The 23,450-nt window shown below is 41.1% G+C and overlaps 1 protein-coding gene across 1 annotated transcript in view; it reads right to left on the minus strand.

Moving 5' to 3' along the window:
* LOC147701930 (myosin heavy chain, skeletal muscle, adult-like) overlaps positions 1-5,147 on the minus strand; it is a 42,535-nt gene extending 37,388 nt beyond the window's left edge. The window contains exons 1-2 of the mRNA XM_086930556.1: positions 5,061-5,147; positions 4,607-4,663 (exon numbers count right to left, since the gene is read on the minus strand). The gene's annotated coding sequence lies outside the window, so the exon portion shown is untranslated. The remainder of the gene's footprint in view (positions 1-4,606; positions 4,664-5,060) is intronic.
* Positions 5,148-23,450: the final 18,303 nt, after the last annotated feature.

Genomic DNA, 23,450 nt, shown 5'->3' on the forward strand with positions numbered 1-23,450 from the left:
ATGCATTTAACTATTTATCCTTGTGACTTAGAATATGCATATCTGAATTTATATCCATCTGTCTCTCTATCTTTCATTTTGTACATCAGCCTATCTACACGCCAATCTAGCTATACATCATTCTACCTACTTTTTTAGCTTTCTATGTCAGAAAAGTGTAGATATGCACCCTATCATATTTTCTAAAAGAAAATCCATAATAAGGAAGTGACCACAAACCACACAACAGCTCCTCCTTTTAGTTGCCAACCTGCTATGTGAGACATTTGTTTAACATCTGTTGAGATTTAATCATCACGTGCTATATATAAATTAGCATGCCCATCTATGCCCACCAATATGACCCTGGGTAGTTATAGTGTAACACTTTCATTTACCTGTAAGGTAGCATATTGGTACAACAGAAAACAGAGAAAGAAAGAAATATGTAAACATAAAGCACACGTTTTCCTCTGTCTATCTAAATAAATATATGTATGTATATATATATATATATATATATATATATATATATATATATATATATATATATATATATATATATATATATATATATATATATATATATATATATATATATATATTGTTGATTATAAGAAAAAGATTTATTATATTTTAGTTAGAAGTAGGTAAGTAAATAGCTGAGCCCCACCAGGAGCAGCATCCTTGTCGCTCAGCCAATATCTTCAACTGACACTCAATCCCACTCAAAACATTCCCAACATTCTACATGACCTCACAGACTACACTTGCTCAGCAGCAGGGACTTGGAAAGCTGGGGAGGAGGCATTAAGTTACAACAGTACCATACATTTTTAATGTTATTTTATTAGCTAACATTAGATCTATCAATCAGACGTTAATGGATAAGACCAGAGCTCATTAATCATATAAAAATATCCAGATATTTCCCAGGTCCAGATCAAATGGACGAATCCCTGTCGGTATGGAAGGAGTGAGGTGAAATTAGGAATGGAGGTTCGAGGTTTAAGAAAATGCCTAAGAGTTGGCTGTTTTAAGATTATATTGCTCAGTGGGTGTCTTCTTCTCAGACGCCGAGAGATCCCCCTGGGGATGATTCGTCACGCCATACAAATGAGTAAATAAATACAGGTGTGACAATGCAAGTTTTTACACATGTGAGGTGTAGTGTTCTGCAAGTACTCTTTCCATGATTAACCCCCAGCATTAGAACACTTTGTAGACAGAGCGCAGGAGGGAGAATGGTAAGCTGGGGCCACCAAATGTAGCTGCACACGTAGGAAACAATGCTTGGATTTTTAGCATATTGAAAATAGCTCTGAGCACATTTGAATTCATTTTACTGATTGACAGCTCCCATGTGGTATTCTAGGCTGACTGACACTTCTGTCGTCTTGCAGTCGGAGTCGGAATCACATAATATAGGTTTGGTGTGCAAGTAATTCCCTAGTTGGTTCCAAATGTTTAAACATCTGTTAATGTTCAGTGATGGACCATCCCCTGCATAGCTATGCTCTGTTTCGCACCCTCAGACTAGCGCTTCCGGTATGTCTTTACTTTACGTCCTCATTCTGTATAGAAGACAGTATGAGGTACAGTTGCACAGGCAGTCTTGGGATGGATGAGTCAACAATGCAAGTGCTTCTTGCACCATATTAGGCAGTTAGGTGCATGTGTTTACCTTCAAACACTTTTAGCCACCACCTTTCCATTTTACATGCCTATCAAAACCTTTACAATATTTAGCAAGAATACTATAATCAGGTTCCTAAGTGCAGCAAGAAAGGTAAGACAAGATCTGCATATAGGATGGAGGCTTTATGGAGTTCATGGTCTGTGACATGTGCAAAATGTAATTTGTACCATGGTCCTTAGAACTTACATTGTTTCTTTCTACAGTTCTGCGTCTTCAGATAGAATGCTGTCTTAAAGAGCCGTCTCAGTATTCCCAAAACCCATCATGAAAAACTCTCCTCTCTCTTTCTAATGAGTGCCCCTCCTTACGTTCCATCATCTGCATGTCACCTCTTTTTTAGATCAGCCTGCTTTAAGTCACATGTATAGAACAACAAACAATGTGTCTTGGCACTCTTAACCTCTTCGACGCTCATGACGAGCTGCACTCGTCATGAGCCACGGCGATCCGGTGCTCATAATGAGCTCAGCTCGCCATGGCCTGTGGAATGCTCAGGTGCGGGGAGAATTCCCCCGATGTGCTGAGTGTTCCACGGGAGCCAATGCACCTGTCACGAGCTCAGCTCGTCATGAGCACCGCAGCGCCGTAGCTCATGACGAGCTGAGCTCGTCATGAGCATGGGGGCACTGTGCGCACCCCCCTCCCTCCCCGAACAGCGGGGGAATAACCCCTGCAGCGAAGGGGTTAATATCCATAATTCAGTCTATGCTGGTAAGCAAAAACTGTCTAGACTTTGTCTTTGACACTGCCCACAATACATTGAAGATATTAATAAGTCATTTGTAGGGTCATTTATCAAAGCATTCCATTTGTTTTCTTTTTTATTATCTAGTAATAATACTTCACATAATAATCACAAAGTCCGAAAAAACAAATTCCATAGAGCATAGTAACAAATATATATTGTCTGCGTCAATAGTGGACGTAATCCCAATGTGTCCTCGATGTTTTTTTTTAGGGAAGATGGCAGCGGACACGTGTTTCGTTACACCCTGTAACTTTTGAAAAAGTTCTCAATGTTTTTTTTTCTTCCCTCAAAAAAACAACCATGGTTGACACATTGGGATCCCGTCCATTATTGACGCAGACAGTATATATTTGTTATTATGCTCTATGGAACTTGTTTTTTTGGACATTTTGATTATTATGTGAAGTATTATTACTAGATAATATGAAAAAAATTAAAAATGCATGTTTGCCTTAATATTACTACATTTATGCCAATTGCCATCATTTCATTCCAGAATTTCAAAAATCACATCCTCTTTTACTTTAAAAGTTATGCCTGCAACCTAACATTATAAAATCCCTTCTATCCGTTAATCCCATCATCCAATTGCAAGACATCGCATACTCTTCCCAACGGATAATCATACATAACTCCTGTTTATTTAAATGATTACAAAGAAACTGGAGTAAATCCATGGAATGGTTTTCTTGAGAACAAAATATTAATCCTAATAACCACTAGATTAACGAATGACCTTTGATTCCGAAGGAGCATGCTGTCCAGTGTAAACCTCTTCAAAGCCTCATCAGGGGTAGTAAGTGCAATATAAATTCAACTACAATAAAACAAAATATATACCCCTCCCTGCCCCAAATAATGCCATAAAACTCACTGGACTGGATGGTAGTTCATACCGTCAGAATAACAATTGCCTTATAATACTGAACACTTTCACATTCTCATGACACAAAACTGCCATGTTAGGTCTTACGTTCAGTGGTGTATCAGTTCACAGCAATAAACCACCCGTCGCCAACTGAACAGGCATGAAATAACTGAAGAGATCTGCCAAACGCTGCTGGCCAACAGAGGACTTTAATTTAGTCCACCACTTCAGGTCCGGACAGGTTACATACTGTGACAACTTCTTGACATCTCACAATGACAATCAGAAATGGGATGATATTAACAAAGTCTTTCATAGCAGATCTCGCAAATATTTCTCCATCAAACCTATTCCTGCCCAGGACCATAAACTTTAAAAATAATCTCTCACGCTGAACAACCAATGAAATTACTAGTTAGGTTCCTAGTTCGGTGATCCAGCCATGCATGCAGGTGGGACTGCGCACTGAGGAACCCGTGCAACGTGAGAAGCATCTTCTAAGAGTTACTGTAACCGAATATGAGGACCTTGGGACTAGTAACAATGGTTAGTGGTGCATGAACCACGGGGAGTCAGATTGCTTTCAGGTCATTTCTGATACTCTTTCGCCAGCTGCCAGAGATCAATACATTATCGATTAATCCTTGCACCTGCGCTTGGAGGTAGGGCGCTCGAATCACGCCCTACGGTTGTTAGTCATACCGCCACGGTATGTCGGTGAAATCCTAAACTGAATGCTGCTTCATTTTCATTGACTTTCTAAAAACTTTTTTTAAAAAGTCAGAATTGTGTTTATTACGAGCACTTCTTTTCAACATTTTTATCCCCGAGGTACCTACATCACATTTCACAAATTATAAATATCCTTTTTTTTGTACCGTGGATGGAAGACTACCTTGTTAAGCCTTTAGAAAGCATTTCAAAGTTCACAGAAGTTTCAACCTATCAAACTGATTCTGGGTTTTTCTATTGTGTTCCTGTTTTCGAATCCCAAGCACACCTGTGTGCACTCCGATATTAAGGGTTTCTGCGATGAACACAAGGCCCATAACTAGTGCAGCGTCAAACAGCTGGCTAGCTGCTTTACTTTCTTCTCCTGTATTATTTATCTGGCTGGTTATGCCATAATTAACTATTATCATATACTCTTTTCTTTTTGTTGTCCTGGATAAACCACTATACAACTTGTAATCCATTTCTCTTGCGTTTGCATTCTAATTCGACAGAGAGCGAGACAATTGCACTTGCCCATTATCAATATTCACCCCCATACAGACACCAAACCAGGCTGTGTTTTGAAAATACCACTTACCTATGCCGCCTCCCAGGTGTAAAAAAGAATAGAACAAAGAACCGGGCACCCCGAAGGCTGAAAGACAAGAGAGGTGTTTGTAGGCCCGGCTGCTCGTGGTTAGCGTTCGGTGCGCGCGCCACGACGCTAAGAAACCCCGGCATTGTGCGCAATAAAAGGGAAACGAACAGACCATCCTGGCATCCATCGCTCGGCTGGTCTGAATTCCCTGCTGAGCGCGCCTCTGGGATCGCTTACAGCACCAGAAGGCACTTACAGCACCAGAAGGCACAGCTGGTGTATGTTTACTTTGGACAAGCTCTCCACATAACGCAGAGCGAAATAAATAATTTCCATATGCATAGATGACATCGGTTAAAAGCGGAATAGGTGTAGGGTCGGGCCAGGCTTTCTATGGAACAGCAATTGCAGGGGACGCATCTCTCGTACGTCTCAACGCCATGTCCTCACTTACCTCTGGTCGGTGAGCCAGTGACGGATTAAGGACAACGGTGGACCTGGGACGCTTTTATAGTCAGGGATACGCCAACACAGCGTGGTCGGCGGCCATATTAGGGTAATCATTTAATACGAATCTGAATGTCAAATTCTATTGGCTATAATTTCTCTTCATCCAGCCTTGGTGAGAAAAATTGGCTGACGCATGCATGTTATGTGCTGGGGGGATTCCTTTGATTCCTATTCTCCACGAAGTGCCAACTTACACCGGGCTCTTCCACAGTGCTCCTAGACAAGAACACAACTTTAGTTTATGAGAAAGGGATGCAGCCAGCTACACATAATGCACAAGAGTCTAGGAAATACATTAGAATTATGTTCAAACCGAATTCTATTTTAACATAGCAGTTATTCTTACAGATATTATTTTTATACACTCTGATATTGTGCAAACAAGTTGATGATGTAACATAATCTAGCACCTAACCTCAAGTGAAGAAAAAATACCTCCTCCACATGATACCTTAGCAAAAGGCCAAAGCCTTATGAAGTCAGGGTTATATGGGGCTGCTTTATGAAATATAAGAGCATACGTTCACATGAGGAGGGGGAAGAATTTGTATCTGCTTCGGTATTTTGCTTGCTAGTTTTATCAACCCATGAGGAGCATAGTTTCTTTCCAATGCAGCTTTGCTTGAAATTGCATTCATATAGGAGGAAAAAGCACCACAAAGCGAATCTGCCAACGTTGAGCCTGATTCAGAAAGGTAAAGTTAGACCAAAAGTCTAACTCATACCAAAAGTCTATCTTTACTACTTTTCGGTTTTCACAAAGGTAAGTTACTACTAGTAAAATTGCTACTAGTAAATATTCATATTCAATCCCACACAAAGAATTCCCGATGTGATCAAGGCTTTTGCCGAAAAACGCCTGTGCTGATTTATGGAATAAATCAATTTGCTTTGTATCACTTGTGTTTAACAGTTATAATGGTGTTTGCTAATATATATATATATATATAGGTGAACACGTTTGTCACGCCCCCAGCACACGGCCACAGCAGACGATCTTCTGATTAATGTACGACCCACATGGCATGAAGGGCGGAACGTAGCACATGCCCTCAGCATTTCTCACGCCCCCAGCGTGCCCCTTGATGCGGCGCAATTGCGTTCACATGGCATGAAGGCCAGACACACGCCCCCAGCGTGTCACGCCTCCAGCGTGCCCCTTGATGCTGCGCAGCAACGTAATTGGCGCTTGTATGTACGACTCACATGGCATGAAGGGTGGACACACGCCCCCAGCATTTGTCACGCCCCCAGCGTTTGTCACACCTCCAGCACATGCCCACAGCCCACGATGTGATGGCCGTACAACACGCCCCCAGCATTAGTCATGCCCACGCCCACAGCACAACGCAATATTAAGCAACAATGGTCCAAGACCTCTATCTTTCCAAATATTCCTCAAATATACATCACATGTTAATGTTTGCCAAGATATTTCATCATGCAGTATCATAACATAACTGGACATCAATTTATTCATAAAATTGACACTTGTCTGTTTATTTCTTCTAATTCATTAAGTCCCTTACTGGCTGTGTCAAGAAGCTATATCCAACGACATTCCCTTCTGCTCAGAATACCCTGGAAGTCCCCTACTCTCTGGTTCACTACCACCTTTTCAATTGTTATGTCCCTTCAGTGTGTGTACCTGGCTGTTATGTTTAAAGTTGGTACATTCAACAGTAAGGGAGCAGGCCTTACAAGACCCAGCATTTGGTATGGCCCACTACTGGTGGCAGGCCCCATAGTGTGGTCTGGGCGGCCATTGTCATCGTTGGTAAGAGAGACTTAATCAAGTGGTCCCTAAGGTTTCTACCTTTACGGAATGCATGGAGAGGTGCCTGTAATCCACCCACTTCATCTTTCACAAAATGCCAATGTCGGTTTATAGCTTTTTTAATCTGATTCTGAGTAACCTCCCCAAACTAGTACAAAGCATCCCTTATGGGGAATTGCTGAGACTCAGGAGGAACTGCACACGCAATTGTGACTTTGATAAGGCAGCCACCAAAAGCATAGACAGATTCATTGTAAGAGGTTACAACGCAATCACCCTGAATAAAACACTCTGCAAAGTGAGAGCCATGACCAGGGATAGTCTGCTTGAACATCGTAAGGGCAAAAAATCTGATGGAGGGAAATTTCGATTAATCACCCCATACTCAGCGGAAGCTAACCACCTAAAACAAATGCTGAGGAAAAATTGGCATATTTTAAAGGCAGATAATGTGATAGGTGAGGATGTCCCTGATTATCCACTGGTCACATTCAAAAAGGCTAGGTCCATCCGGAACCAATTGGTACGGAGCCACCTAGAAAAGATACCGCCGAAAACTAACACCCTGAGAAGTATGAAAGGTTTTTTCCCCTGCCATAAGTGTAAAGCGTGCTGCAACAGCAAAAGGGCGCTTACATATACCATTCAAGATACTGGCATGGTCAGGAAAATTAGCAAGTTTATTACTTGCAGCACACCATATGTGGTGTACTGTCTTGTCTGCCCATGTGGGCTGGAATATTTAGGCAGCACTGTGCACCCATTTAAAATCCGAATTTTAGAGCACATGAGGGCGATTGACTATGTTGATCAAGCCTATCCGGTCGCAAGACATTTTGCAGAAAAACATCAAAGTGACCGGAACCAGTTACGGTGCTACGGATTAGATTCAGTTCCTGACAATATCAGAGGAGGTGATAGGCTAAAGAAACTTTGCAGACTTGAATCAAGGTATATTATTGACCTTCATACCAAAACACCTTGGGGCATGAACAGTGGCGAAGACCTGATGGTCCATATTGGTACATAAATGAATGTAAACAACACATGATGGAACTGCAAGGATGTAATTCTGATACCTTTTTCTGTATATTTGTATATAATTGTACATATATATATATAGGAATGGTGATCTCAGGGTTATTTTGGATGAATTACCTCGTTTCTTTTGGGTTTATGATTGATTTATAACTCCTTGAAAGGTGAAAAATGAAACTTGATTTGATTTGGAGTTATGAGATATACCCTGGTGTGTCCGCTAACCATAAAACATGATTTTGATTAATGATTTGAAAAAATGAAAAATTGAAGTAACGCAGTCTAAAATTGACAAAGGATAAAACAGTATATAAATGTACATAATATATATAAATTAGGAATTGTTACTGGTTGATTTATTTTGATAAACAGACCTGAATAACATCTAAGGGAGGATAATGGCCGATACACGGCTCAATTTTGTTGGCAAAACAAGTAATAGAATTCGACCTAAATTACAAAATTGTATATGTGAGGTGGTTATTAATTATGTACATTTTACGCTCAAATTTACTTGTGTTGAGTGGTCTACATGTATATTAATATCATAACATGTATAGAAGGTGATTACATTGTCGTCAATAGCACACCACTCTAAGATGGCGCTGGTAAATGTCAGCTAGCCAGTAGTCCTTCCTTGACTGTGAGGATATTGTTTAAAAACATGCCGATGTCTGGTGGCTACCGACATCGAGAAAGGCTGTGTGCCGAAACGCGAGGGCGTCTGTCTTGTCTGTTGAAATAAAGCAACCTTGGAAATGGCAGCTCCGTGAGTGTGGGTAATTCTTTACAGCGCGAAGAATTTGAGCACAATATACATATATATGTATATATATATATTCACTGAAAAAAACAGAGGTTTCACAATCGTTATAGTTAGGAATTAGCATTTAAAAAACCTTTGAAATTCACAGAGGAGTGAGAGACTAACGGGTCAGAGAGAATGAGGCTAACAGAGAGAGAATGAGGGAAGGGGAGTGTAGAAGTAAGAGGACAGAGGGAGTAAGAGAAGGAATTAGTGAAGTGGAGTAAGGAGAGTAAGGGAAGGGAAAACAATGAAGGAGTGAAGGAAGGGAAGAGAGAGGAAGGAAAGTAAAGGAGAAGGTCTGAAAGAAGGTGAGTGTGGGAGTATGGCTCAGTTATAGGGAGTGAGCGTGATAGAACAGGAGTAGGAGGAATGAGAGACTTAAAGGACGGAAAGAATGGGGGTAACAGAGAGAGAGTGAGAGAAGGGGAGTGACACAAAATGCAAGAATAAAGAAGCACAACATGCTTCTTAATCTTCCCCATAGTGCATACAGCTCTCTATCTTTTTTAAAAGAATCATTACTCACCTTTAAAAATGCTTTGGAAGATGTAAAACAGTGTCAGTCACACTCAACAGATTTTCTTAAGCAGAATCTCTGAATAATGCTTCTTTCACTTGAGCCTCAGAATAATGGTACAGATTCTTTCTCATTTCAGACCCATATTCTTGTACCTAACCAATCAAAAATGTTCCCACACAGATTTAATCAATCAATCAATCAATCAAAGCATTTATATAGCGCAGTACTCACCCAGAGGGTCTCAAGGCGCTGGGGGAGGGGGGTCCGCTACTGCTCGAACAGCCAGGTCTTGAGTTGCTTCCTGAAGGCGAGGTGGTCCTGGGTCAGGCGGAGGTGGGTCGGGAGGGAGTTCCATGTCTTGGCGGCGAGGTAGGAGAAGGACCGTCCCCCTGTGTTGGCTCTTTGGATGCGGGGGACGGCGGCGAGGGCGTGGCCGGTCGATCGAAGCTGGCGTTTGGGAGCGTAGAAGTTGAGGCGGCTGTTGAGGTATCCTGGGCCTTGGTTGTGTAGGGCTTTGTGTGCGTGGGTGAGGAGTCGGAAGGTGATTCTCTTGTTGACCGGGAGCCAGTGCAGGTCTCTCAGGTGTCTGGAGATGTGGCTGCGACGGGGGATGTCCAGGATGAGTCGTGCGAAGGCGTTCTGGATCCGCTGGAGTCTCTTCTGGAGTTTGGCGGTGGTTCCGGCTTAGAGGGAGTTGCCGTAGTCCAGACGGCTGGTGCCGAGGGCCTGGGTGACCGTCTTCCTGGTCTCGGTGGGGATCCACCGGAAGATCTTACGTAGCATGCGCAGGATGTTGAAGCACGACGAGCAGACGGCGTTGACTTGTCTGGTCATGGAGATTCAAAACCAAACTGCACATTTTAATTGGTTGTACATTTCAAGACTTTGAAACTCACATAACATTCACCCATCCCCCCAGTGCTCATTCACCCTGTAACCATGGTAACTCCCTCCTAACCCAGCACACAGTTCACAAGTTCATCATACTATGTTGCAAAAGAATCCATCAAGGGTGTTTGACCTCTCAATGTACTAGCTAATCAAGTGCAATGTTTGTTAAATGACTTTTTCTCAACCATTGAAATGACTTTTTACAAAAAAAAGCATGCACCCTAATTTTCAGTGGAGATTTTAAAGAAACCACCAATCATTTCTGGTTTTTCAAGTGCACTGATTCTCAACCACTTTTTTTCATAATCAAACTGCCATTTCATTTCCACAACTCATCTGACTAGAAGCACATCTACCTTTAAGATGCCAAAAGTCTGGTTTGTGGGTCATAGCTATGTCCACTGGAGTAAAAAATACGCAGTAAGGGTTATTTACAACCTTGATTTCCCAAATGTGGACATTGTATGGATTGGACAAAGAGGATTGAGACGTCACCAATTGATACCATTGGTAAAATCCTTTTTGCATTTACCACACCCTGACCTTATAATTGTGCACTGTGGTGGATATGACCTAGGCATTTTTACTGGGGTATGTCTGGAAATGCTTTTAAAGGACATCTTTGGGCAAAATGACTTTTTCCAAAAACCGCCTTGGTATTTTCTAATATATGCCTAAGGCAAAAATGGAACTGGTCCAACCAATTTTGTCCACAGATTGAGAAAGCAAGGAAACATGTAAATAAATCTCTATCTGCTTTCCTCAGAGACTATGGTATGGGTTCCATTTACCACAACAACTTGCGTTACAACATGCAAGACATCTATAGGAGAGATGGTGTGCATTTTACAGATGAGGGGAATAGAGTTTTCCTCTTGAATATAAGACTCTGCATTGGTACCTACTTGTAGGTTCAAAAAACACCCACATAACACAATAGCTCTTTTCAGAGCTACCCTACCTCTAAGCACTCAAAATTATTTTTTTACTCTATTTTCTTGCACTATCTTTCCCCGTGGTGCGCTCATGGTGCGCGTACCGGAGAGCGCACCTGGGAACGCATCCAGCGCTTACCCCGCGGAAAAACGTTTTTTTGCCCTTCAGGGTCCTTCTAGGCCCCCCTCAGAAAACCTAGGGGGTCAGGGGGTGTCCACTCTGCCCCCTTTTAATTATTTCCCCCTTTCATTTTCACCTCTTGTGTCTCGATTCAACCGAGACACAAGATGGCGGACTCTCCGGACTGTTTAGAATGTTGACAGACACCCGACAGCCAATCAGCTTTCCGCTCGCGCACTCCCATAGCGCGCCGGGTGTGCTCCCTGGTACACGTACCGGTGAGCACTCGGAGCGCGCCTATAGATATATATGTGTTTTTGAAGTTAATAAAAAAAAAAACACTGGAGCAATTTTCAGCAAATATAGCAAAGGCACATCTGCGTACCAGTCCCTACAATTTTGCCAAGTTTGGCGTAATTCCATTCAGCAGTTCAGGCTAATTCCATTCAGCGGTTCGGGCTGTAGACTTGTCAGACCATCCTATGGAAATTAACATGGGGAAAACACGTTTTGGGACCCCCCTTTTTTCTCAGCCCCCACTTCACGAATCCCCCCGTAACTTCCAGGGAAAGAGCGGAGCGGAGCTGGCCAAAATTTCTGAAAATTACACACATATTCCTCAACCGGCGCCAGAGTTATTCCCAATAGAATGTTGCGGATTTCCTATGGTAGCTAGGTCCTAACTATATCTACCTACTGGCGACCGCCAGTAGGTTATATATATATATATATATATATATATATATATATATATATATATATTACCTACTGGCGATAGCCAGTAGGTATATATAGTTAGGATTTTTTCTCTATGGAACTTTTGAAAATTCTATGCCTAATAACTTTGGCGTTTGTTGACGGAATTGGCTGAAATTTTCAGGAAAATGGCACATTTTGTTTCTGAGCAGCTCCTGGAAATTTGGGGGGGGTTCGTCAAGGGGGGGCTGAGAAAAAAGGGGGGTCCCAAAACACGTTTTTCCCATGTTAATTTCCATAGGGCGGTTGGCCTCACTTTTAGCCCGAACGGCTGAATGGATTTCCACGAAACTTGGCAAAATTGTAGGGACTGTGAGCCCGATGTGCCTTTGCTAGGTCTCAATATATGTGCTTCAGTGGATTTTGAGAAATTAACGTTTAAAACAAGATATATATCTGTAACAGCGCTCCGGGCAGCGCTCCGGTTCGCGAACTTTTCGCGTATCGGAACTTTGCGAAGCGAAGCTGATTGGCTCTCCGGTGTCTGTCAACATTCTAAACAGTCCGGAGCGGCCGCCATCTTGTCTCTCGGTAGGATCGAGAGACAAGAGGAGGCCAAAACAAAGGGGGAAATGAAGGAAAGGGGGCAAGGTAGACCCCTTCTGACCCCCTAGGATTGATGAGGGGGATATTATAGAGCCACGCCGGGCCCCAAAAAAAAAAAAAAAAAATTCCGATTTTTTTCGCCGTAGAGACGCGTCTTGGTTCGCGAACCGGGCAGCTAACCGGGCAGCTAACCAGGAAGCTAACCGGCAGTGTAACCCAAAAAAAAAAAAAAAAAATCCGATTTTTTTCGCCGTAGAGACGCGTCTTGGTACGCGAACCGGGCAGCTAACCGGGCAGCTAACCGGGAAGCTAACCGGCAGTGTAACCCAAAAAAAAAAAAAAAAAATATCCCATTTTTTCGCCGTAGAGACGCATCTTGGTACGCGAACCGGGCAGCTAACCGGGCAGCTAACCGGGAAGCTAACCGGCAGCGTAACGGGAGTCTGAGGAGTAGCTGATTGGCTGTCAATATTGTAAACAGTCCGGAGCGGCCGCCATCTTGTCTCTCGGTAGGATCGAGAGACAAGAGGAGGCCAAAACAAAGGGGGAAATGAAGGAAAGAGGGCAAGGTAGACCCCTTCTGACCCCCTAGGATTGATGAGGGGGATATTATAGAGCCACGCCGGGCCCAAAAAAAAAAAAAAAAAATTCCGATTTTTTCGCCGTAGAGACGCGTCTTGGTACGCGAACCAGGCAGCTAACCGGGCAGCTAACCGGGAAGCTAACCGGCAGTGTAACCCAAAAAAAAAAAAAAAATCCGATTTTTTCGCCGTAGAGACGCGTCTTTGTACGCGAACCGGGCAGCTAACCGGGCAGCTAACCGGGAAGCTAACCGGCAGTGTAAGGGGAGTCTGAGGAGTAGCTGATTGGCTGTCAATATTGTAAACAGTCCGGAGCGGCCGCCATCTTGTCTCTCGGTAGGATCGAGAGACAAGAGGAGGCCAAAACAAAGGGGGAAATGAAGGAAAGAGGGCAAGGTAGACTCCTTCTGACCCCCTAGGATTGATGAGGGGGATATTATAAAGCCACGCGGGGCCAAAAAAAAACCAAAAAAAAAATCCGATTTTTTCGCCGTAGAGACGCGTCTTGGTACGCGAACTGGGCAGCTAACCGGGCAGCTAACCGGGAAGCTAACCGGCAGTGTAACGGGAGTCTGAGGAGAAGCTGATTGGCTGTTATCATTGTAAACAGTCTGGAGCGGCCGCCATCTTGTCTCTCTGTGGGATCGAGAGACAAGAGGTGGAAAAAAAAAGGTGTAAATGAATGAAAGGGGTAAGGCAGACCCCTCCTGAACCCCTAGGATTGATGAGGGGGCTATTAAAGTTCCCTGGGGGGTGAAAAAAAAAAATTTGCGATTTTTCGCGGTAAAGGTGCTTCCTGGTACGTTAACCAGGCAGCTAACCGGCAGCGTAACGGGAGTCCGACATATTGTGTTTTTTGAACGTTTGTGATATGTGCACGTGTGGATTTTGTCTAATTAAGGTTAAAAAAAAATATATATATCTTTAAGCGTGTTCTGGCGCGCTTACGTTTTGGGTTTGGTTTGCGCTGCAGAGACGATACGTCACGGTTATGCGATGCATCATGAGGCGTCTCACGGGCTACGTGATACGTCACTTAATAAAGAATATATTTTACAGCTATAGATATTAGCTTTTAAAAAACCAATGAAATTCACAGAAAAAACCATAGGTTATAGACCATATATAGTTAGGAATTTGCATTTACAAAACCTTGAAAATTCACTGAAAAAACAATAGGTTATAGACCATATATAGTTAGGGATTAGCATTTAAAAAACCTTATTTTATTTGCACAAAACCATTGAAATTCCATATATAGTTAGTTGCACTAACTATATATCGCGGACCCGCAATCCACTGCTAATGATGTCACATATTACATCATTCATGACATGGTCAGTGACATCACTGATGACATCACTGATGACATCTCAAATGACATCACTGATGACATCACTGATGACATCTCAAATGACATCACTGATGACATCACTGACATCTCATTTGACATTACTGATTACATCACTGATGATATCATTTATGTGATAATACATCTTCAGACTCTAATATAACCTTAGATACACTCAGTGTAAACAGGCATTCACAGACTGTCACACATCCATGGAGTTACTCACACACCTAGTCAGTCATGCAAAGAATCAATCACATCTCCATTTCCTTAACTATACAGTTATACACACCTTACTTATTCAAACATATACTAACACATATTTACTCTCGTATACAATCCTTGATACAAGTTCACAATGATTCATACAGCCACTCTCACATTCACTGGCTCTTATGTTCAGTTATTTATATATGTCAACTCTCACATGGAGTGTGTTTTACATATGTACTTACTTTGACATGTAGAACTGAGATATCCATTCACTCACCAATATACTCATGCACACAGTCAACTGTCCATACAGCTGTTTCTACATGCACTTTTGAACCCATACACCTAGGGAATCAACTGCTCACACATCTATGCACAGAGTTATACACCTCCCAGCCACCCACACACATACTCAGTCTCCCATACAAATACTTGGGCAACCATTCAATAACCCATATAGTTACTGATATAGCTACTGATTTAAACATGCAGCAGTTTACAGAAGAACATAAATAATGATTGCCAAATTAAGACACTTTAATCACTAACCCATGCACTCAGTGAGACACATTTAATCATTCTCTCATACAGTCAGTCATGCACCTACTAAATCCTTCATCCAGACACTTATACATCCACTCATTCTTCAATATGTAAGACATATTTTAACTTTACAGAAACATACAGTCACTGGGTGTTGTCATCAGTGATGTCATTTGAGATGTCATCAGTGATGTCATCAGTGATGTCACTGACCATGTCATGAATGATGTAATATGTGACATCATTAGCAGTGGATTGCGGGTCCGCGATATATAGTTAGTGCAACTAACTATATATGGAATTTCAATGGTTTTGTGCAAATAAAATAAGGTTTTTTAAATGCTAATCCCTAACTATATATGGTCTATAACCTATGGTTTTTTCAGTGAATATATATATATATATATATATATATATATATATATATATATATATATATATATATATATATATATATATATATATATATATATATATATATATATATATATATATTCACAGAAAAAACCATAGGTTATAGACCATATATAGTTAGGAATTTGCATTTACAAAACCTTGAAAATTCACTGAAAAAACCATAGGTTATAGACCATATATAGTTAGGGATTAGCATTTAAAAAACCTTATTTTATTTGCACAAAACCATTGAAATTCCATATATAGTTAGTTGCACTAACTATATATCGCGGACCCGCAATCCACTGCTAATGATGTCACATATTACATCATTCATGACATGGTCAGTGACATCACTGATGACATCACTGATGACATCTCAAATGACATCACTGATGACAACACCCAGTGACTGTATGTTTCTGTAAAGTTAAAATATGTCTTACATATTGAAGAATGAGTGGATGTATAAGTGTCTGGATGAAGGATTTAGTAGGTGCATGACTGACTGTATGAGAGAATGATTAAATGTGTCTCACTGAGTGCATGGGTTAGTGATTAAAGTGTCTTAATTTGGCAATCATTATTTATGTTCTTCTGTAAACTGCTGCATGTTTAAATCAGTAGCTATATCAGTAACTATATGGGTTATTGAATGGTTGCCCAAGTATTTGTATGGGAGACTGAGTATGTGTGTGGGTGGCTGGGAGGTGTATAACTCTGTGCATAGATGTGTGAGCAGTTGATTCCCTAGGTGTATGGGTTCAAAAGTGCATGTAGAAACAGCTGTATGGACAGTTGACTGTGTGCATGAGTATATTGGTGAGTGAATGGATATCTCAGTTCTACATGTCAAAGTAAGTACATATGTAAAACACACTCCATGTGAGAGTTGACATATATAAATAACTGAACATAAGAGCCAGTGAATGTGAGAGTGGCTGTATGAATCATTGTGAACTTGTATCAAGGATTGTATACGAGAGTAAATATGTGTTAGTATATGTTTGAATAAGTAAGGTGTGTATAACTGTATAGTTAAGGAAATGGAGATGTGATTGATTCTTTGCATGACTGACTAGGTGTGTGAGTAACTCCATGGATGTGTGACAGTCTGTGAATGCCTGTTTACACTGAGTGTATCTAAGGTTATATTAGAGTCTGAAGATGTATTATCACATAAATGATATCATCAGTGATGTAATCAGTAATGTCAAATGAGATGTCAGTGATGTCATCAGTGATGTCATTTGAGATGTCATCAGTGATGTCATCAGTGATGTCATTTGAGATGTCATCAGTGATGTCATCAGTGATGTCACTGACCATGTCATGAATGATGTAATATGTGACATCATTAGCAGTGGATTGCGGGTCCGCGATATATAGTTAGTGCAACTAACTATATATGGAATTTCAATGGTTTTGTGCAAATAAAATAAGGTTTTTTAAATGCTAATCCCTAACTATATATGGTCTATAACCTATGGTTTTTTCAGTGAATTTTCAAGGTTTTGTAAATGCAAATTCCTAACTATATATGGTCTATAACCTATGGTTTTTTCTGTGAATTTCATTGGTTTTTTAAAAGCTAATATCTATAGCTGTAAAATATATTCTTTATTAAGTGACGTATCACGTAGCCCGTGAGACGCCTCATGATGCATCGCATAACCGTGACGTATCGTCTCTGCAGCGCAAACCAAACCCAAAACGTAAGCGTGCCAGAACACGCTTAAAGATATATATGTTTTTTTTTAACCTTAATTAGACAAAATCCACACGTGCACATATCACAAACGTTCAAAAAACACAATATGTCGGACTCCCGTTACGCTGCCGGTTAGCTGCCTGGTTAACGTACCAGGAAGCACCTTTACCGCGAAAAATCGCAAATTTTTTTTTTTTTCACCCCCCAGGGAACTTTAATAGCCCCCTCATCAATCCTAGGGGTTCAGGAGGGGTCTGCCTTACCCCTTTCATTCATTTACACCTTTTTTTTTCCACCTCTTGTCTCTCGATCCCACAGAGAGACAAGATGGCGGCCGCTCCAGACTGTTTACAATGATAACAGCCAATCAGCTTCTCCTCAGACTCCCGTTACACTGCCGGTTAGCTTCCCGGTTAGCTGCCCGGTTAGCTGCCCAGTTCGCGTACCAAGACGCGTCTCTACGGCGAAAAAATCAGATTTTTTTTTTGTTTTTTTTTTGGCCCCGCGTGGCTTTATAATATCCCCCTCATCAATCCTAGGGGGTCAGAAGGAGTCTACCTTGCCCTCTTTCCTTCATTTCCCCCTTTGTTTTGGCCTCCTCTTGTCTCTCGATCCTACCGAGAGACAAGATGGCGGCCGCTCCGGACTGTTTACAATATTGACAGCCAATCAGCTACTCCTCAGACTCCCCTTACACTGCCGGTTAGCTTCCCGGTTAGCTGCCCGGTTAGCTGCCCGGTTCGCGTACAAAGACGCGTCTCTACGGCGAAAAAATCAGATTTTTTTTTTTTTTTTGGGTTACACTGCCGGTTAGCTTCCCGGTTAGCTGCCCGGTTAGCTGCCTGGTTCGCGTACCAAGACGCGTCTCTACGGCGAAAAAATCGGAATTTTTTTTTTTTTTTTTGGGCCCGGCATGGCTCTATAATATCCCCCTCATCAATCCTAGGGGGTCAGAAGGGGTCTACCTTGCCCTCTTTCCTTCATTTCCCCCTTTGTTTTGGCCTCCTCTTGTCTCTCGATCCTACCGAGAGACAAGATGGCGGCCGCTCCGGACTGTTTACAATATTGACAGCCAATCAGCTACTCCTCAGACTCCCGTTACACTGCCGGTTAGCTTCCCGGTTAGCTGCCCGGTTAGCTGCCCGGTTCGCGTACCAAGATGCGTCTCTACGGCGAAAAAATCGGATATTTTTTTTTTTTTTTTTTGGGTTACACTGCCGGTTAGCTTCCCGGTTAGCTGCCCGGTTAGCTGCCCGGTTCGCGTACCAAGACGCGTCTCTACGGCGAAAAAAATCGGATTTTTTTTTTTTTTTTTTTGGGTTACACTGCTGGTTAGCTTCCTGGTTAGCTGCCCGGTTAGCTGCCCGGTTCGCGAACCAAGACGCGTCTCTACGGCGAAAAAAATCGGAATTTTTTTTTTTTTTTTTGGGGCCCGGCGTGGCTCTATAATATCCCCCTCATCAATCCTAGGGGGTCAGAAGGGGTCTACCTTGCCCCCTTTCCTTCATTTCCCCCTTTGTTTTGGCCTCCTCTTGTCTCTCGATCCTACCGAGAGACAAGATGGCGGCCGCTCCGGACTGTTTAGAATGTTGACAGACACCGGAGAGCCAATCAGCTTCGCTTCGCAAAGTTCCGATACGCGAAAAGTTCGCGAACCGGAGCGCTGCCCGGAGCGCTGTTACAGATATATATCTTGTTTTAAACGTTAATTTCTCAAAATCCACTGAAGCACATATATTGAGACCTAGCAAAGGCACATCGGGCTCACAGTCCCTACAATTTTGCCAAGTTTCGTGGAAATCCATTCAGCCGTTCGGGCTAAAAGTGAGGCCAACCGCCCTATGGAAATTAACATGGGAAAAACGTGTTTTGGGACCCCCCTTTTTTCTCAGCCCCCCCTTGACGAACCCCCCCCAAATTTCCAGGAGCTGCTCAGAAACAAAATGTGCCATTTTCCTGAAAATTTCAGCCAATTCCGTCAACAAACGCCAAAGTTATTAGGCATAGAATTTTCAAAAGTTCCATAGAGAAAAAATCCTAACTATATATACCTACTGGCTATCGCCAGTAGGTAATATATATATATATATATATATATATATATATATATATATATATATATATATATATATATATATATATATATATATATATATATATATATATATATATATATATATATATACATATATGTGTGTGTGTGTGTGTGTGTGTGGGTATATAATATATAAATATATATATAGAAACCAAGTCCTGTCCACAAGTTGCTGCAGCACTAGTATTCAGGAACGGACCACACCACAGAGAAGCGAAGAGTTTAAAGTGCGTTTATTTTCCTCCACAACATGACGCGTTTCGACCAGGTGGCCCCGGTCTTGATCACATGACATGCATCAAATTCCGCGTGATTTATATACTCATTTCACAATAGTTTACCTCCGTTTTTAGAGATCATAGAGGTAAAAGACAGACTCCTAAGTGGAAACAGCTTATATATTAAAACAAGTACCAAGATATATTGTGATACTGCCACAAAAATTGCGTTATTGTAAATAAAATAACATTTACTGTATTTTTGAACTATTTAATTTAAACATAACGATTGTGCAGTCATGACTGATACTGTAATATTTAAAAAAACTAATTTCCACTTAATTAAAAAAACATATTATTAGTGCATAGATGTGCAAAAAATCTGCAATACAGGGCAAGTGCCCCAAATCAACTTGCAACAATGTCTGTCTGATGATATTAATACCAGCATGATACATATTGTGAAAGCGAGTAAATAACACCAATTAAGTGCAATATCTTATCGATTTAACTATTGAAGTCATAGAAGATTCGATAAGATTAGAAAAAATTGTAAAAACATTGAAGTTAATCTGACGGATGCAATTGTTATAATCTCTAGACTTCATATAGACTATAAAGCGATACATTTTATTTATTTATTTATTTATTTGCATACTTATAACGCGCTGGGAATCGACTCCCTGAGGAGTATCTCCGCGCCTTTTAGCAGCATCTGAGACCAAGGCCTGCTCTAACAAGGTTAAGTGATGCCTATATGGAACTAATAGTTGAACAAAAAGGTTTTTAATTTTTTCCTAAAAGGAAGATGTTCCTTACAGATTCTAATGTCGTAAGGAAGATCGTTCCAAAGCTTTGGTCCTGCTACAGATAGAGCTCTTCCTCCTTGTCTGGTCTTACAGAACCTGGGGACACATAACAGCTCTTGATTACCAGATCTCAAAGTTCTCGAGGGGATGTAAGGGACAAATTTTTTTGTTAGATAGTCAGGACCTTTGCCAATGAGACATTTATGGATGATGCAGCACGTTTTAAACAGCACCCTCTGTTTCACAGTGAGCCAATGCAGTTGATTCAGCAATGGTTTCGAGGGTGTACGTGCTGGGGCATTCAAAACCAAGCGTGCTGCCGTGTTCTGCACGACTTGGAGTTTGTTAATGATGCCCTCATTGGCGGCTAACAGCAAACCGTTACAATAGTCCAGTCTGCTCAACACAAGCGACTGAACTAGAGTTTTCCTGGTGGAATCAGGTAACAGGGGGAAAACCCTTCGGAGAAGACCAATAACATGGAAACAGGAGCCTACCACTTGATTGGTATGATGTTTAAGGGCGAGCTCCTGATCCAGTTTGACTCCTAGATCTTTTACCACCCCTTTGGGCACGGGGACTGGACCTAGGTCTTGAGGCCACCAGTCAGGAGTCCACAGTCGTTTGGCCTCTCCAAAAAGCATCACCTCAGTCTTTGAGACACATTAAATGTCCATTGAGCAAACAAACATCTTAAATTAATCAGTATACATCAAATCGTAATAAAGTGGAATTTTACAATATATATTCCAAAAGAGTGCAAAATTTGCTACCACTAGATTCCAATACCACACAGACACCAGATAAAAGCCAGTTAAACCAGAGAACTAGTAAAACCAGTTAAAATCTAGATAAAAGTGAGGCTAAAATCCAATAAATACTCAGACCATACACTCAAGAAGAATACAAAACTATCATAAATATTGAATATATCACCAACGCCTGGTGAAGAACCATGCAAGTCAAATGGGTGGGAGCAGAGGGGGGGGGTTAGGCTGGAGGGGCTAAGTATTGGGGCAAACAGTAATGTAACCTGGTGACAGTGTCATAGTTAGTTGTTTGGTTCTATTGCACATGCTAATCATTTGGGGTTGGGATGGATATGCAATGCTTGTCCCTTTCCTTGTAAAGGTGTGAAGAGTTAACTCCTGTTTTCTAATCGGAAGGCACACCGGGGCACTTGTATCCTGCTCAAGAAATACTTTAAATGTACTGTCATGTTGCCCCCGGTGAATCACACTGTTGATGTCCTAATACCCGTGAATGATTGAAGAGCTATTTTGAATGTAAAGCAGTGCCTATTGTGTTGTTGAATTTACAAATAACAATAAACAGATTTAACAAAAAAATATTGAATATATCACATGAATATATCAAAGTATCAAAAATATATACAATAATATACACAAAATACCTCCAAATTCATAGAAAAGTTTTATAGAAAAGTTTTTTACATTCAAGAAATTGTTTGAATTCATCATTTAGCAGCAGATAGAGTGCAAAGATAGGAACATTTCGATCCATACAGACATATATATCTGCACACAAATATAACCTTCATGATTTAATAATATCTTAAAAAGAATCATAAAAAATTCATAACAAATTATACATATCTTCTCCTGTATTAAGCCAATTTGGCATTTTAGTGTCTAACCTAATAATATATTGACTCTCAAGTTTGCGTAACTTCTTCTCTCTGTTACCTCCTCGTATTGATTTCGAAACTGCATCTATCATGAAGTAACTGAGATCATTGAGATTATTCTGGTGCACCAATTTGAAATGATGGGCGACAGGATATGATGGATCCGAATTAACGATCGCCCGTAAGTGCTGCAAAATGCGGTTAAAGACAGGAAGTTTTGTGCTACCAACATATTGTAGTTGGCATGTACATGTGAGCACATATACTGCATGATCAGTCTTACATGAATGCAATCCTTGTATTTTGTACAGTGTGGGAGAGAAGGCATCAACAAACTCATACTTGTTTATTCCAAATTTGCAAATCCTGCACGAGCTGCATTTGAAAAAAAACCTTTCTACAAGTCAGCCAGTTACTAGTCTCGCTTACTTCTAGACTAGTTCTAACCAGAGCATCCCTCATCGAGGGTGCTCTTCTGAATGTTATAGCTGGATAGACATCTAGTTGTGGGGCTGAAGTAATATCAGTTTTCAAGATTGGCCAATGCTTGTTGACTATTTTTCTAACTTGCTTCTCCTGATTACTATATGTAGTAATGAGTCTAACTACTGATGTTTTGTTTTTCACACACTGTGTCGGAATATCCATTTCCACATTCACCTCACTTGTAGTTTCCAACTGATGTGCCTGGTCATGTATTTTTCCAAAGGCAGTCTGGAGATCATCTGAACTATAACCTCTGTCCTTAAATCTTCCTATTGATTCAGATAGACATGTGTCCAAATCTTCCTTCTTGCTGCAAATTCTTTGAATTCTTAAAAATCCCCAATAAGGGATGCTCCTGATTAGGTGTCTGGGATGGGCACTGCTGGCATGCAATACAGAGTTGCCAGCAGTGACCTTTCTATGTAATTTAGTGTGGATGGTATTTGTTTCCACAAAGATTCCCACATCTAAAAATTCTACTTTTGTATTGCTCATATTAGCCGTAAACTGCAGATTTAGGGAGTTTTCGTTAATATCAGGTACAAATTTTAATGCTGATTCTTTTGTACCTTTCCATATTACACACACGTCGTCTATAAATCTCCACCTTTTGATGACGTGGTTAGAGACAATGTCTGCGTGGGTGTGCCCGAGGACATGCTTCTCTCACCAGCCTCCATGTAAACATGCATAGCTGGGGGAGAAGCATGCCCCCATTGCTACACCTCTCAATTGTTGGAATATTTCCTTATTGAAAAGGAAAAAGTATTGGTGAGACATAGTTCTGTCATCCTCAACAACATTTTATTGTGTTGATAAAAACATACTTCTCTATTGGAAAGGAATTGGTTGATGGCATTTATCCATCTTGATGGTTGATACTTGTATAAA

Source organism: Lissotriton vulgaris, chromosome 7 (genome assembly GCF_964263255.1).
Source record: "Lissotriton vulgaris chromosome 7, aLisVul1.2, whole genome shotgun sequence".
NCBI classification, from domain to species: Eukaryota; Metazoa; Chordata; class Amphibia; order Caudata; family Salamandridae; genus Lissotriton; species Lissotriton vulgaris.